Raw genomic sequence first — 15,780 nt, forward strand, 5'->3', positions numbered from 1 at the left:
ATGGAGACCAATAAAGAAATGGAGATGAAGTTTCATTCTTTTGTATCAGAAACTTCATGAGGAAGAAAAGAAAATTGTAGTAGTTTTGCTAAATGAATTCAGAAATTTATGATCATATTGCTTCCTCTACCAATAGAATATATTTAATTTAAATCTAGTTACCTTATATGACATACTAGAGATACTCAGCAAAGAAAGTGACAGATTTATTTTGCTGACATGGTTGGTTCTTGTCCATTATCAAAGACCAAAATGACATCACAATAAATGCTTGTCCTTCATTTTCAAAGAAAATGGTGACATTAGGGAGTTTATGCCATGACAAGTATGTGAACTGGATTTGGGTGTGAGGGGACTGTGCTAAGTCACCAGACTCACATTGTTTTCCAAAGCCATCTGGGTCTAGAGACTGGATGTGAGATGGACCTCAATGTGAGGCAATCAGGGTTAAATAACTTGCCCAAGATCACAGAGCTAGCAACCATCAAGTGTCTGAGTCTGAATTTGAACTCCCATCCTCCTGATTCCAAGGCCAGTGCTCTATCCACTGTACCACCAAGCTGACCTCATCACAACATAAGAGTCTTATGACATGTTTGACTGTGACAGATCAGACAAATATGAACTTCAATGACAAATTGAAACAAATAGACCATGTGAATACCTTGGGTAGATTATCTAAACTTGTACATCTTGTGTTTCCCTTGAATTACTTCAATTCTTCTTAGCACATAGAGGATCTACCCGCTCTGATGAGGGCACATCAATCTGGGCATTCCTGTGACAAACATCCTAAAACTGAATAGTCAATTCCAAAGTTTTTTTTTTAGGTGCCAATTTTAAATACTTTATTTTCCGGGACAAAGAATTGCATTTCCACTTTTTTTACAGTACTGATAAAGTGCAATGTTGTTCACTTCTCCCTCTGCACACATTCAAGTATTCAGAATGCCCAGATTTATACAGTAGCTTAATGTTACTTTTAAACTGGCTACTGCCTTAGCTAAAATTGAGTCCTTCAATTTTTGGAAAGTTGTGTGGAATGCTCTTTCTTCTGCTTTGTTTAATCAACTTCTTCAATGGTGGGTCCAGAAGAAGCACCTCCGGATGGGGCTGCTCCACCCCCTGGGAACCCACCAGGCATCTCTCCTGGCATGCCTCCTGGCATTTCCCCTGCACTCTGGTACAGCTTAGTAATAATGGGGTTGCAGACCTTCTCCAATTCTTTTTGCTGATGCTCAAATTCTTCCTTCTCAGCCGTCTGGTTCTTATCTAGCCAGTTGATTATTTCATTGCATTTGTCAAGAATCTTCTGTTTGTCTTCATCACCAATTTTCCCTTGCATTTTTTCATCCTCTAGGGTAGCCTTCACATTGAAAGCGTAAGATTCAAGGGAATTTTTGGAGGACACCTTGTCTCTCTGCTTCTCATCCTCAGCCTTGTATTTCTCAGCTTACTGAACCGTACGCTCAATGTCTTCTTTGCTCAGTCGTCCTTTGTCATTGGTGATGGTGATCTTGTTCTCCTTTCCTGTGCTCTTACCCACAGCAGAAACATTGATAATGCCATTTGCATCAATGCCAAATGTCACTTCAATCTGAGGAACACCCCTGGGTGCTGGAGGAATTCCTGTGAGCTCAAACTTACCAAGCAGGTTGTTATCCTTTGTCATGGCCCTTTCACCTTCATAAACCTGAATAAGCACACCAGGCTGGTTGTCCAAATAGGTGGTAAAGGTCTGTGTCTGCTTGGTGGGAATGGTGGTATTACGTTTGATCAGAACTGTCATCACACCACCAGCAGTTTCAATTCCAAGGGAAAGAGGAGTAACATCCAAAAGCAACAAGTCCTGCACATTCTCAGACTTATCTCCTGACAGAATGGCAGCCTGTGAAGCTGCACCATAAGCAACAGCCTCATCAGGATTGATACTCTTGTTGAGCTCCTTGCCATTGAAGAAGTCTTGCAGAAGCTTCTGGATTTTGGGAATGCGAGTGGAACCACCCACCAGGATGATGTCATGAACCTGTGATTTATCTAGCTTAGCATCTCTTAATGCCTTTTCCACAGGGTCCAGGGTGCCACGGAAAAGATCCGCATTCAGCTCCTCAAAACGGGCTCGGGTGATTGATGTGTAGAAGTCGATACCTTCATAGAGGGAGTCAATCTCAATACTGGCCTGGGTACTGGAAGAGAGGGTTACGTTTTGTACGTTCACAAGCAGTGCGGAGACGGCAAACAGCCCTCTTGTTCTAACTGATGTCTTTCTTGTGCTTTCCCTTGAACTCAGCAATGAAATAGTTGACCATGCGGTTGTCAAAGTCCTCTCCACCTGAATGTCCCCAGCTGTGGACTTGACCTCAAAGATGCCATCTTTAATGGTAAGAATGGAGACATCAAAAGTACCACCTCCAAGGTCAAAGATCAACACATTTCTCTCGGCACCAACTTTTTTGTCCAAGCCATACGCAATAGCAGCAGCAGTTGGCTCATTGATGTTACGGAGCACAATATGACCAGCGATGGTTCCAGCATCTTTGGTGGTCTGACGTTGGGAATCATTGAAATAGGCAGGTACTGTGACCACAGCATTCGTGACAGTCTTCCCAAGGTAAGCTTCAGCAATTTCTTTCATCTTAGTCAAGACCATTGAAGATACTTCTTCTGGGTAGAAACTTTTGGTCTCCCCTTTATACTCCACTTCAACCTTAGGTCTGCCTGCATCATTTACCACCATGAAAGGCCAATGCTTCATGTCTGACTGCACAACTGCATCATCGAATCTTTGACCAATTAGATGTTTGGCATCAAACACCGTGTTGGTGGGGTTCATTGCAACTTGATTCTTTGCGGCATCACCAATTAAACGTTCTGTGTCAGTGAAGGCAACATAGCTTGGGGTGGTCCTGTTTCCTTCGTCATTGGCAATGATCTCCACTTTCTCATGTTGGAAAACTCCCACACAGGAGTAAGTGGTGCCGAGATCAATGCCAACTGCAGGTCCCTTCGACATGGTTAGTAGGGAGTCGGAGGTCATTGCTGACCGCACTGGTGGAGAAAAAAGGCTGCTGCTGCACTGAATAGCAATTCCAAAGTTTTTTAAGGTATACCTAGAGACTGTCCTTTTATCACTTTCTTCTAACCACCTCACCCCTCCATTTGAGTTCACCATAAAATAGTCTTTTTGGAAAGTATCCATTGGACATTTTAAGACTTTGGCCAGTCCATTGTGATTGTGCTCTCTATAGCAAAGTTTGGCAGTTTTTTTTGAGAAAGGCCCTTGACATCTGTTATCTTTTCCTGCCAAGTGATCTTCAGAGTTTTCCTAAGACAATTAAAATGGAACTGATTCAGTTTTCTGGCATGGCACTGTCAGACTTTCCAGGATTCACAGGTATGCAATGATAAGATCAGCACCATGACTCTGTTGACTTTCAGTTTGGAAGTAATACATTTTCTCTTTCACACATTCACTCAGAGCCACCTAAACACTGAGCTAGCTCTGGAAAGGTGTGTGTCAGACTTCTTATTAACATGTAAATCATGAGAAACTCTACTGCAAAGGCAAATGAACTTATCTACAGTATTTAAAACCTCTACATTTATTATAACCTATGGTTCCATCTATGGATGGTAGGGTGCTAACAGACAGAGCACCAGTATTTTCTTGGTGTTAACTGTTAGGTCAAAATTGGCAACAGAATTTATCTATGCTTTAATATCTCTCTGCTTCAGAAGCTTCATTGAATACAAAATGATCTGAAAATAGAAAATAATGCATCAATACTTCCTCCATTTTGGTCTTGACTTGCAGTCTTTTTAAGTTGAAGAATTAATCAACATTGACCATTAGGTCACATTCATTCTCACTGAAGGTGCTTGTCCACATCACTGAAAGCTTATAATAAAAAACATGGAATCAAGGACAAAGTGTTATCTCAGTCCATTGGTGACTGGTAAATCACAAGAGTATCATTCATTATCCAGAAGATGGGAATGCAAGCTGTCCTATAATGGATGTATAATACTAATGAATTTCTCAGAGCAACCAAATTTTGACATAATTTTCCATGAATTCTGTATGAATGACAATATTTAAGGTCTCAGTCAGATTTGCTCTTTTCTGCTCCTTGTCTTTCTTCTGGAGTTGCTGGGCAGCAAACACCATACCAACTATTCCTCTACCATTTCTGAAACCACACTGGCTCTCAGATAGGCAGCCACCTTCCAGGTGAAGGATCAGCTAAGGAAGACTCTGACAAGAATCTGGCCTACAATAATTAAGAGGGAAACACCCCTGTGCTTATCACAGAACTATCTATTCCATTCCATTCATAGAGATGGACAATGGCAGAATCTGTAAACTCCTGGAGTATAACCTTCTCATGTTATTTAACCTGAACATTTTCAATTAACTTTTGGATGTGTAAGGGGCCCCCTGCCCACATCTTGTAAATCTCAGTGGAGAAAGAACCAGTAACATGTGCTTTGAAACATCAAAAGTGTATACTGGCATTCAAAACCCCTTTTTCAATTGGAACTTTAGCCTAGGGATAGATAAGCTTCAATTGGAGGTAATGAGTCAGTAACTAATGCATTGATTAGTGATGATCTGCTAAGAATACTACAGAAATGTTCAGCCCATCTCTCTAGGATCATATCAATATCTCTGACCATTGTGACTCCATCAGCATGGAACAGTAGAGATGCACTATCTCTCTGACTCATAAATAGTCTTAATGGCTTCATAAAAGCACACTGGATTGTCACTTATTCATACAGAACTAATTTCATCTTACTTAGTCAAGAATCCTACCTCTCTCTAAGCTTCACTTGCATGTTCTTTGATAGAATTACATATGTATGGTCTTCTTAGAAATAGAGAAACTATCCTGCTTTTAAACCCATTTTCCATTTAGGAGCTTCTGTATCTCCCTATTATTTTCATCAAACCAGGTTTGATGTTTCCTTATCAGTAAAATAAGCTGTTGAGAAAAAATGGCAAACTATGACATCTTCTCTGCTAGGAAAACCTCAAATGAGAATTTAATAAAATAGACACAAGTGAAAAATGACTTAACAGCTAATATTGACCAAATATTAGTATGAGGTATTATGAGAATAACATATGGAAGCTCTTTTTCATATCTTAAGTGTGATCTGGGATAAACATTCTCAATTTTACCTAGGAGATAACCCCTCTTTCTTTAAGCCATAGCTTGGGGGTTCTATCCTAAATGAAACATTTTCTGAGGCCATCAATTGTTCATGTGCTCCCCCTCCAGAAATTCCTTTGTATCATTTAGAATATTCTTTGAAGCTTATTATAGGGCACAGGATTCTACCTCCCTTTCCTACTAAGAAAATTTCTTCAGGGGTTTCAGGTTCTATTTGAACATTTAGAGCCTAGCTCATCATTTGGCAGACAGCAAACACTTACTAATGTATGTCAATTATAATTGAAATCCATAATTTCAATTAGTCCTGAGAAATGCTTCTGTCTTGTCAAGGTCAATATTAACCAAATGCTATGGAGAAACTGCCCAGAATATTAGTCCAACAAAATTTCCTCCTATGGAATCCTAGGATCAAGACTTTTGAGTTGGAATGGATTTTAGAAGTTGCAATTTTCCTCCCTCCTTTTTCTCTTTACATTTATAAATAAGAAAATTGAAAACTGCAAAGTGAATTGAGTTGTTGATGTCATGAAAGGAATAATTAACAGGAGAATTAGAATTAAGAATCTCAAACTCCAAATCCAGTACTCTTCCCCTTGCTCTGTTACCTTTTAAGGAGAAGACAGTTTACATGAGCACTATCTACATAAAGCTAGTATGTCAAACTGTTTGTAATGAAAAAACAAGATTGGGGCATCCATCTAGTAACCAAATCATTTTCCTTGGTTGAATCTTTTTATAATAGTCAATTATAATTTGATTCCTCAATACAAGAGCTGAGAGAGACCATTGAGGTCAGTTTATTCAATTCTATCTCATACAGGAGGAGGACAAGCAGTTATCCAGTTTCTTTTTGAATGACTGTCCTACCAGGAATCTTATTAATTCAAGTCAGCTCTTTCCATTAGACCACAGTATTCATTTTCCTTGACATTTCTGCCTTTTTTATACTATAACAGGTTTTCCCTAAAATTTGCAACACTAGCAAATTCAACCCTGAAGTTCTCTAATAGCCCAAAGTTTATGAGTTGGGAGAAGCTTCAAAGACCCTGAGAAATTACTGTTTTATATGTTTTATTTGTTTGCAACAGTTAGATTCTTGCATCTACAAGAATCAGAGGTAAATGAACAAAACAGATAGATGAGGCAAAGAGATAAGAATGGGGAAATGGGTATCATTTAGATAATAGCTTCCAGTAACATTTGGTTCCAGAAATGGTGAAATGCTATATCCTTTATCCAGTAATTAGTTATGTCTTTGCACCATTTTGATTCAGTTTTTTTTCTTTTTATGTCAATGAATTGACTGAATTGGGGAGAGGGTGGAGGATTGCTTTCTCCATGAAAGAGGATATATTCTATTTCATCTGGGAAAAATGTAAGGCTTAGTAGCAGTTGATATACTTCCTTTCAGCCGAGGAACCATTACTGAGACAATCGATGATGCCTGACTTTCTGTTAAAGGCAAAAAGATACACTTCTCCTGTCCTATTTGCTCAGTTCAAATGTACAGTTGTATTTGCTGGGAAGGATTAAATGATTAATTTTATCAAGAGAGGATCATAGACTTAGAACTGCAAGAAACATAGATACAAGTGATTTGAATGCCTGTGAATTGTAAAATCATAAGAATGTTAAGAATATATGGTTAAAATTACTGTCTCAAAAATCTACTTTCTTTTCCTCCACATTTTCCCCACATTCTTCTCCTAGGGTACTTTGTCAATTTTAGAAAAATTTAATTCATATCTATATCTCTCCAAACAATATGCTCTCGAAAATCCCAAATCCAAGCTGATTCCTCCAGTAAAATACATTCTTTACCATCTCATACTTTCTTCCAATTTAATGCCTTTCTTTTATGGATGCAGAGGTGTTCTATTGAAAGCAGATTTTGTTAAAACTACAATAGAAGAATAAATCCTAAGAATCCATTTGCATGAGAAAATGCTATCATAGGATCATCTTGTATGGGGGAGCACCAGCATCATATTAGGAGGCTAATTACCCTGAAAGCAAATTTGGTTATCTTTTCAATTATGCTCTACATTGATGAAAAAGTAGAAACATTTACATTAAGTTTTCTTCCTTTTTTTTAATCCCAGTGTTATTTACTGAAGGACACTTTGCAAGGAATTTTATGGAATTTGCATAAGATAGTATATAGAACTTACTGTGTTTCTAAATCCATCAATAAAATGATGTAAATGAGAAAGGTAATTAAGAGAAATTTCTTTTAGCTTCTACTGGGTGAAAGAGGAAAATGAAACAAAAGGAAAAGACATGGTTGGGCTGATCGTGAATGATAGACATTAGATCTGATCAGTTTATGTTTAGCTTTCTTTTTTCCTGCCAAGGATAAACACTTTACTCCTGAATAATAGAGTTTGCTTTGTCAGAGTTAAAGAGGAGACAGTATAGTAAGAAATAATTTTTCATGAATTCTATTAAGCTGACATAAATCATCACGAGATTCACTTGATTTAAATGTCCATTTTTTATTGACAAAGATAATAACGATTTTCTGTTTCCTACTAGAGCAGGAAAAGGTTTATATGAATGAAGCAATAGTTCTTCCAGAAGCACTAAATGGCTAGGAGAGTTGTTCTATAGGCAAAACTGAACATTGCCCAGCTGACACTTTGGAATTTTGGTGCTAGAGACTTTTAAGAGACTCTAAAATAGTAAGCAGATTTAGTCAGCTAATAAATACTTAAAGAAATTAAATTTGAGTAACACATTGGAATTTCAAATACTGTAGCTGAAGCTTAAATACCTTGGTTCTATAATGAGAAGACAGGACTCAATGAAAAAGTCCCTGATGTTGAAATAATAGAGAGTGAAATGGATAGAAAGTGTCATGAAAAATAATCAACATGAGCTTGGAAAAACCTTAGGAGAAAATAGGTAATAGAACAGTGTGACTTGGAGTCCATCGAGTCACTAAGAGGCTAACTTGGCTGAATAACTGAACAAACACCACAGTTCAATATATATAGACAGAGTTCTTTGAGGATTATAAAATGCTTTCTTTGAAGTAATTTAATGACTCACATTTATAGTGGAGAAAATAATTTCAATGCATTTAAGTGATTTCATTAGTGTCATATATCTATAAAATCACAGAGTTAGTATTTGAGACTATATTTCCACTCTGTCTTTTAGCCTATCTAATGACTTATATGATCAGCTAAAGAAAAAAATGGCAGATGTGATTATGGAGTGAATGACAGTGACATTTGATATATTGTGGTGAATTTGATGAGTACCAGAGGACTGGAGGAAGGCATATACTGGAAGAATTTTCAAAAACAGTAGAAGAGAATAGAAATTATAATGTACAGTAATCTGAACTTTATTTTAGTTTGAGGAAAAAAAATTTAGAATTCATGCATGGCTACATACCCCTTCAATCAAATCTAATTCACTGGCTTATCTTGTAACTGATATCATAGTCTTCTTCAAGAAGAAATGACAAATATCACATCATCATGCCATTATATATGTGTATAAGTGTGTACATGTTGGAAATTCTAAGAGAAGTTGAGTAGGAAAAGATTAAAGGGAGCAATTATATTATTAAATGGAAAATGAAAAAAAAACTACTACAGAGGATGTTGTTGGGGATGGAGGATGGGAATGATGGAAACTTAATCTCATCTATGTTGAATAACAAATCATGTTTTCAACTGAAAATGTGTAAGAATCTTCTAAACATCTTTAGAGGTATGAAAACAAAGAGAAAAGGCATAGGAAAGGACAATTAGAGACCTATATAGATTAGGATCTTGGAGGGTAAAGCTACAGGAGTGGTGTGGATTCACACAGGATGCTGGGAGGCAAGGGGGCATCCATAATCTTGGAGGAGTAGATGGGAAGGGAAGCTGAGGGTGGGGAGGGAAGGGAGGGTGAGGAGGAAACTTAAGGTAACAGGGAGAAGGTGAGAAAGAAAATAGTGAGTAAAGCATAGGGAAATTCAGTAATAACTATGAGCTTAAATATGAATAGGATTTTTTTTTTGAAGTTCACAATGTTCTGGGAAAGAACTGGCAATTTCAAAGATCCCCATCAACTGGTGAAGGACTGACTAAATTGTGCTGTTTGGCTGTGATGGAATCCTATTGAATTATAAAAATTACTAAGAGCAATGAACCCTAACCCTAACCCTAACCCTAAAACCTTGAAAAAATGATGAAGGGTGAAGTGAACAGAAATAAGAAACCACCAATCTCTCTCTCTCTCTCTCTCTCTCTCTCTCTCTCTCTCTCTCTCTCTCTCTCTCTCTCTCTCTTTCAGGTTTAAGAATACTTTAGAATATTTTTGTTTTTGTTATACTCTTTTATGGATATGTTTGTTTTAATCTAGAATTTAAAAATAAAAATAATTTTAAAAGATAATTGTGAGGTGATCATGAGAGTTGCGATGATGATATGAACAAAACAATCTTTGATTGGTTAAGGGAATTTTTACTTCTGGGTGCTTCCATATTTTACAAATATTTCTCCCCCCAAATTGAATTAGTATATGATCTCTTCATTACAATAAAAACTGTTCCATACTGTTAAGTGAGAGGAAAGACTAGACACTGTGAGGAAGAATCTGCTCCCTGATTGCCTATAAAGCTAAGTAAACAATCAGGAAAGGAACAGGAACATAGAACTACCCAGATGAGCCACTTGGATTTTTTTCGGCAATTCCTTCAATGAATTGATTATCCCAAGTCCTCAATTAATTCAAGTAAATAATTTAATTGATTTCATTGAATCACAAGTTATTAAGCTAAAGCAATGAAAAAAGTTTGCAGACAGTCATTATTTTACAGCCATAGACTCAGTCCTGAATTTTGATTTTAGCTAATCTTCATTTAGAAAATTTGTCTTTTGGACTACAGGTGAAAAGGGGATTAATTCTGATGTGGGGGATAAGAATCAGACATTTGCAAGCAATTTTATCCTTTTGGGATTGTTGGATCCCAATCAGTATGGATTGCTCTTCTTATCACTTATTCTCATCTTGTTGATGGTGACAGTAATGGGAAACACAGTCTTGATTCTTCTTATCCACCTTAACACCTGGCTCCACACTCCAATGTACATGCTTCTCCAGCATCTATCTCCTTCACAGATATCATGAATGGCTCCAATGTTGTTCCCATGATGGCATTTAACTACCTATGTGGCAGAAAACATGTATAGCTCTTATCTCTACCCCCTACCAGTCCACTCAGTGGAGATATTTATATCATGTTTTCCAGAAAAAAAATCAGACAAGAAGCTCTTTTCCTCTTTTTTAGACATCTCATATCACTCCTAAGCTTTTCCAATTACATCTTCTTTCACTCCATTAAACACGATGAAGTTTTTTTTTAGGTTTTTGCAAGGCAAACAGAGTTAAGTGGCTTGCCCAAGGCCACACAGCTGGGTAATTATTAAGTGTCTGAGACCGGATTTGAACCCAGGTACTCCTGACTCCAAGGCCAGTGCTTTATCCACTATGCCACCTACCCTCCCCCCCACAAACATGATGAAGAAGTTTAAAGGATTTTTTTATTTACTAAAGGAATAAAGGATAACATAACATTAAAGTAATGAATTTTGAGAGGTCAGGAATTGGGTTCTCATCTGGATCTGGGGAAACATCATCAGAAAAAGACTCTTGGGGCAAGTGAAGGAGGAGACATAGCAAAGTCATGGAAGAAGTTGGAATAGTTGAAGAATAGGAAAGGAGATTGGGATAAACTAAGAATAGGTAAAAGAGATGGAATAAGGAGAAGACGCTTTTTAAAGAGTAGGACAAAGAGGAATGTGGAATAAGGAGGAGATGAAATAAGAGTAAAATGAGTAAATGGCAAGTGTTTGAATAGAATAAGCAGAACTATGAGAAAGAAGGAGATGAAATAGGAAAACAAGAAGAGGAAATGTTAGGACAAAGAATAGGTATAGGTGGGATTAATGTTGAGGGAATAAGAATACTGTGAAGCAGAAGAGGAAAGGAAAGAAATTGATGAACAAAATGAAAAAGAAATACTACTGATACAAGGATAAGGAAAAATAGAAAGAAGAGGAAAAATTAGGATTAGAACAAGAAAGGAAAAAGAATGAGAATGAGGAAGATTATTTAATAGAGGGAAGAAGAATGAGACAGAAGAGGAGAAGAAAAAAGGAGAAAGAATAATCAATGATGAGTGAAGATGATTTTCAGTGGGAGAAAGAGAAAGAAAGGCAGAGTTTTCCTTAGAGGTCGGGAGGGTAGGACATAGAGGAGCAAATAAAAATGGGGCTTAAGTAGGATTTAGAGTGTGACTCAGATTACAGGTGAATTAGATTCCCCAAAACAAGTGTCTTTAGGAGTTAAAAAAAAAGGCAATTAATTAGGGGGAGGATAAAAATAAGAAAAAGGAACACAAACTGGAGTTTTTGGAGAAGGGAAAAGAGTACATTTGAAAGGCTCCACAGTTCAATAAGGTCAGGTGTGGTTGTTGAAGAAGAAATAAGTCGAGCTAAAACATTTTCCTGAGTTCTAAGTCAAAATATTTTCAGCTTTGTACTCTTCTTTTGGCATATCATTAAAAAAGTGATGGAAACATTCACTTTCCTTAATAAATGCCATTAGTTTTTAAAAATTAATTTTGTTTTGAGGTAATTCAGTTTAGTTCTTTCAAAAGATTCTCAACCCGTCCAACATAATTTAGGATCATCATTTTTTAATTTACACCAACTCTGATAAAATTCATGGCCATGAAACTCATATTGCTCAGTCATTTAGAAATCAGGTGTCCTTCCTACTGAATCTCTAATTCTAAGTTTAACTTGTGTCACGACCAGATACAACAAACAATTAAACAGCAATAACTATACACAAAACCAAACACCAACAGCCAGAATAAGACACTAAAGTCAAAACATAAATCAAAGTCCCTAGACATAAGACAGAGATGCCAAAAAAATATCTTATACCATACCAAAAAAAAAAAAGTACTGGAGATCTTAGCTGTAGATGTCTTTACCAAAGAAATGCCTCAATTAGGGGGTGGCTAGATGGTGCAGTGGATAAAGAACCAGCCCTGGAGTCAGGAGTACCTGGGTTCAAATCTGGTCTCAGACACTTAATAATTACTTAGCTGTGTGGCCTAGGGCAAGCCACTTAACCCCATTTGCCTTGCAAAAACCTAAATTGAGGCATTTTACCTCAATTAGACCAAGGAATAAGTCCTTAACATTCATCTAACCACTTAAAACCAAAACAATTCTCACCAACCTGTGAGAATTCCCAAAACTAAATGGTAATCTCTCAGACAAACTTCAATTTCAAAGAAAAAAAATAAAAATCCAACAGAGGAGTTAAGTTTCAAAAGTAAAGAAACCTTGACTTGAGACAAGACCACTGTATCAGTCTCAATAATCTATCTTGCTTTTCTATGAATCCTTTCTTGTGGTATTGGCAAAAGGAAAAGACTGTTTTTCATTCAAAACATGTATCTAGGGGCAGCTAGCTGGCATAGTGGATAAAGTACCAGCCCTGGAGTCAGGAATACTTAGGTTCAAATCCGGTCTCAGACACTTAATAATTACCTAGCTGTGTGGCCTTGGGCAAGCCACTTAAGCCCTTTGCCTTGAAAAAACCTAAACAAAACAAAAAAAAAAACAAAAAAAAAGTGTCTAGATGCAAATGATAGCAGAAAAAAACAAACACAAAACTATGAATTATAAAATTTAAGAACCTCAAAAACATATGTTTAAAAATAAGTACAGTAGAAAAATCTATATTATATATGAAGTTTTATTCTCTGGAATTTATCAAACAAAACCTATTGGTAATGGAGGCCATCCCATGATGATCACAAAGAAACTGAGCAAAATGTTAAACTTTATACCTTTTGAGAAATGGAAAAAAATAATTAACCTCTTTGGTGTCCTGTACATAGCAATTTTCACAATATCTATAACTGAAAGTTCTGCAAAGATGATCATTTCTGTTTCTCTTCCTGAATTCATCTATTATGTCTTCCAGGACGGTCTCCTTCCATACTGAGAATTCTTCTCTGAAATTTTGAATTAAAATAAAGAATTTACTTCCTAACTAATGAGACAAAGTGATCTGATATGAAACCTAGTATTCTCTAAAAGGAATCAATTTTCATACACAATTTAGTTATAAGAAATTATCATTGCTTTCACATAAGGAAATGAGAAAACTAAACTGGACATAATAAAAAAAGAAATTAGCTTCATTTTTTTCATTGATAGAAAGAAAAAATAAATCTTTAACTAGAAATAATAATTGGCATAAGATGTGCTTGAAATGAAAGACTCAGAAGCAAATGTTAAGAAAACACATGCATAAGGAAATAACATAAAACAATTCTGGTTAAGGATCTTAAGAGTGAGAGTTCAGAACATTCATATCTAAATCAGTTCGAAGAAGGGGTTTCTTTTGTTCTGCAGTCTCAAGACAATTTTCCTGTTTGCTTCAGTTTGTTCATCAGCAAAATAAGCCACAGAAGAAAATGGCAAACCTTACCAAGATCTTTGTCAGGAAAATCCCCAATGGTACCACTAAACTTCAAACACAAATAAAAAAGGATTGAACAAAGGTTATACCAAAGGAAATATTAGTATAAGTTATTATGATAATAATCCTGGGAAGATATTTTTCATATCTTAATCTTGTTCTGGGATGCATATTGTCCTCAGTTCTCCCTGGAAGTCAACCTCCTCTTCTTCAACTATAGCGATGGGGCTATATCCAAATGAGACATTTTCCCCCAAGGCCATCAATTGCTCACACTCTCCCCTTCCAAAACCCCCTTTCAATCACTTGGCATATTGTTTGCATTTTGTTACATTGGCACAGGCTGTGTACTTCCCATCCTACAATGTAAATTACTTCAGGGAACATACTTTTTCAAGGTCTGTTTGTATGCTGACAGCCTAACTCAATATTTGTCAGATAGTGAACTCTTCTTAAACGTATATCAATTTGAAGTCCATAATTTCAATTAGTCCTAAGAAATGCTTCTGTCTTGTAAAGGTCATTATTAACCAAATGCTGTGGAGAACCTGCACAAAATTTTGGTCCAAGGAACAGGGTAGTCTTAGACATAGTTTGTCTCCAATTGGATGGGGAGAAACCTTGAACTTCTTTACTTATTGAATCTTGTCAGTAAAAATACCTTTGTCAAAGATTTTTGAAAACGACACAATTAAACAGAATGATGATAAACATTGAGTTTATTCCATGTTCCTGACCTTTATTTTCCTCTTTGATTATATCTTTGACACTATTGTTAATAAATTTATTTACAAAGTAGAAAAATAATTCATTCATCTATTCAATCCTTTAATGATGCCAGCTGTCAATCACACAATAGACACTGTACTTGAAATTTCTCATTTGTCCCAATATGAAAGATGATTTTTACAATGTTTACTGATAGAATTGTTGTGGATCTTAAAATTTGTACTGCAAGCACAGTGATTCGTGTAACATTGATTACTAGAAGTGTTTGTTATCTAAATGACAGAGTGGAGAGAACAGTCTAAAAATCAGTATGATTCATCTTCATGAAGTCAAATCTGGCCTCAAGACACTTACTAGCTATGTGATCCTTGACATATGATGTATACCTGTTTTCCATGAGTTCCATAGCAATAAAATGAGCTGCAGAAAGAAATAGCAAATCCTTCCAGTGATCTTACCAAGAAAACACCAAAATGGGTCACAAAGGAGTCAAACTCAACTTAAACAATAACAATGGTTGGCATTGGTTGGGAGAACCAAATGAGATCGTAGTTGTAAATCTTTTATAGTTGCAAGTCTTTTAGAATTGTTTACTAATTGAGATGAACTGTTGGGTCTCCTTGCATCCCTAGTTCCTTTAATTATGAAACTTTTTGGTGAAAAATTTACAGGCTTACGTACAATATTCAATTATCTGTAAAGCCACAAGGTTTTACCTTGTGCAAATGGATTCTCTGAAGACCATAATAAATCTCAAAGGAGATCTTAGTTCTGCTGCAGAGCAACAGATATGCTTCAGTTCCAACAGCAGTGACTTATTTCTCTTGCATCCTTGGACTTTATAGTTTTAGTGGCAAGTGGGAAAGAACCAGAACCAGCATTTACTTTCTTCGTTGTCAGACTATTCTTCCACCAAACCATTTTGCCAAAATTGATCAGGCAAGTTACTAAGAAAACAGTTTGGGAACATGAGTGTTTAAAATTGTGTCAGTGTTTTCTTAGATTAGTTAATATCAAATGATTGAGTATTTTCTTGATTGAATATGGAACCCCAGGTAAGGATGAGGGAAGACCTGTAGATAGGATACTGGTTCAGTTGAATTCTGTCTCTCTTTAGTTTCTTCAAAATAACTTGATCACAGGGCAAGAATAACTATAGCAGTAAAAATAAAACATATTTCAATAATGTCTTGAAATTTTTAATTCAGGCAGCACCAGTACTAAACCATACTTTGTTTCCTGACTCTTTACATCCTCCTTTCTCATGATCATCACAGCAAATGTGGGGTATTTGGTAGTATCCCACTTTTATCAATGGTTTCAAAGAGGTTGGGAGAATAATCTGGAGTCACATGATTATCCT

General features: G+C 36.3%; 1 pseudogene; it reads right to left on the reverse strand.

Annotated features, from left to right (window-relative positions):
• Positions 1 to 837: 837 nt before the first annotated feature.
• LOC141492839 (heat shock cognate 71 kDa protein pseudogene) lies at positions 838 to 3,013 on the reverse strand (annotated as a pseudogene).
• Positions 3,014 to 15,780: the final 12,767 nt, after the last annotated feature.

The sequence above is a fragment of the Macrotis lagotis genome, chromosome 1 (genome assembly GCF_037893015.1).
Source record: "Macrotis lagotis isolate mMagLag1 chromosome 1, bilby.v1.9.chrom.fasta, whole genome shotgun sequence".
Lineage (NCBI taxonomy): Eukaryota > Metazoa > Chordata > Mammalia > Peramelemorphia > Peramelidae > Macrotis > Macrotis lagotis.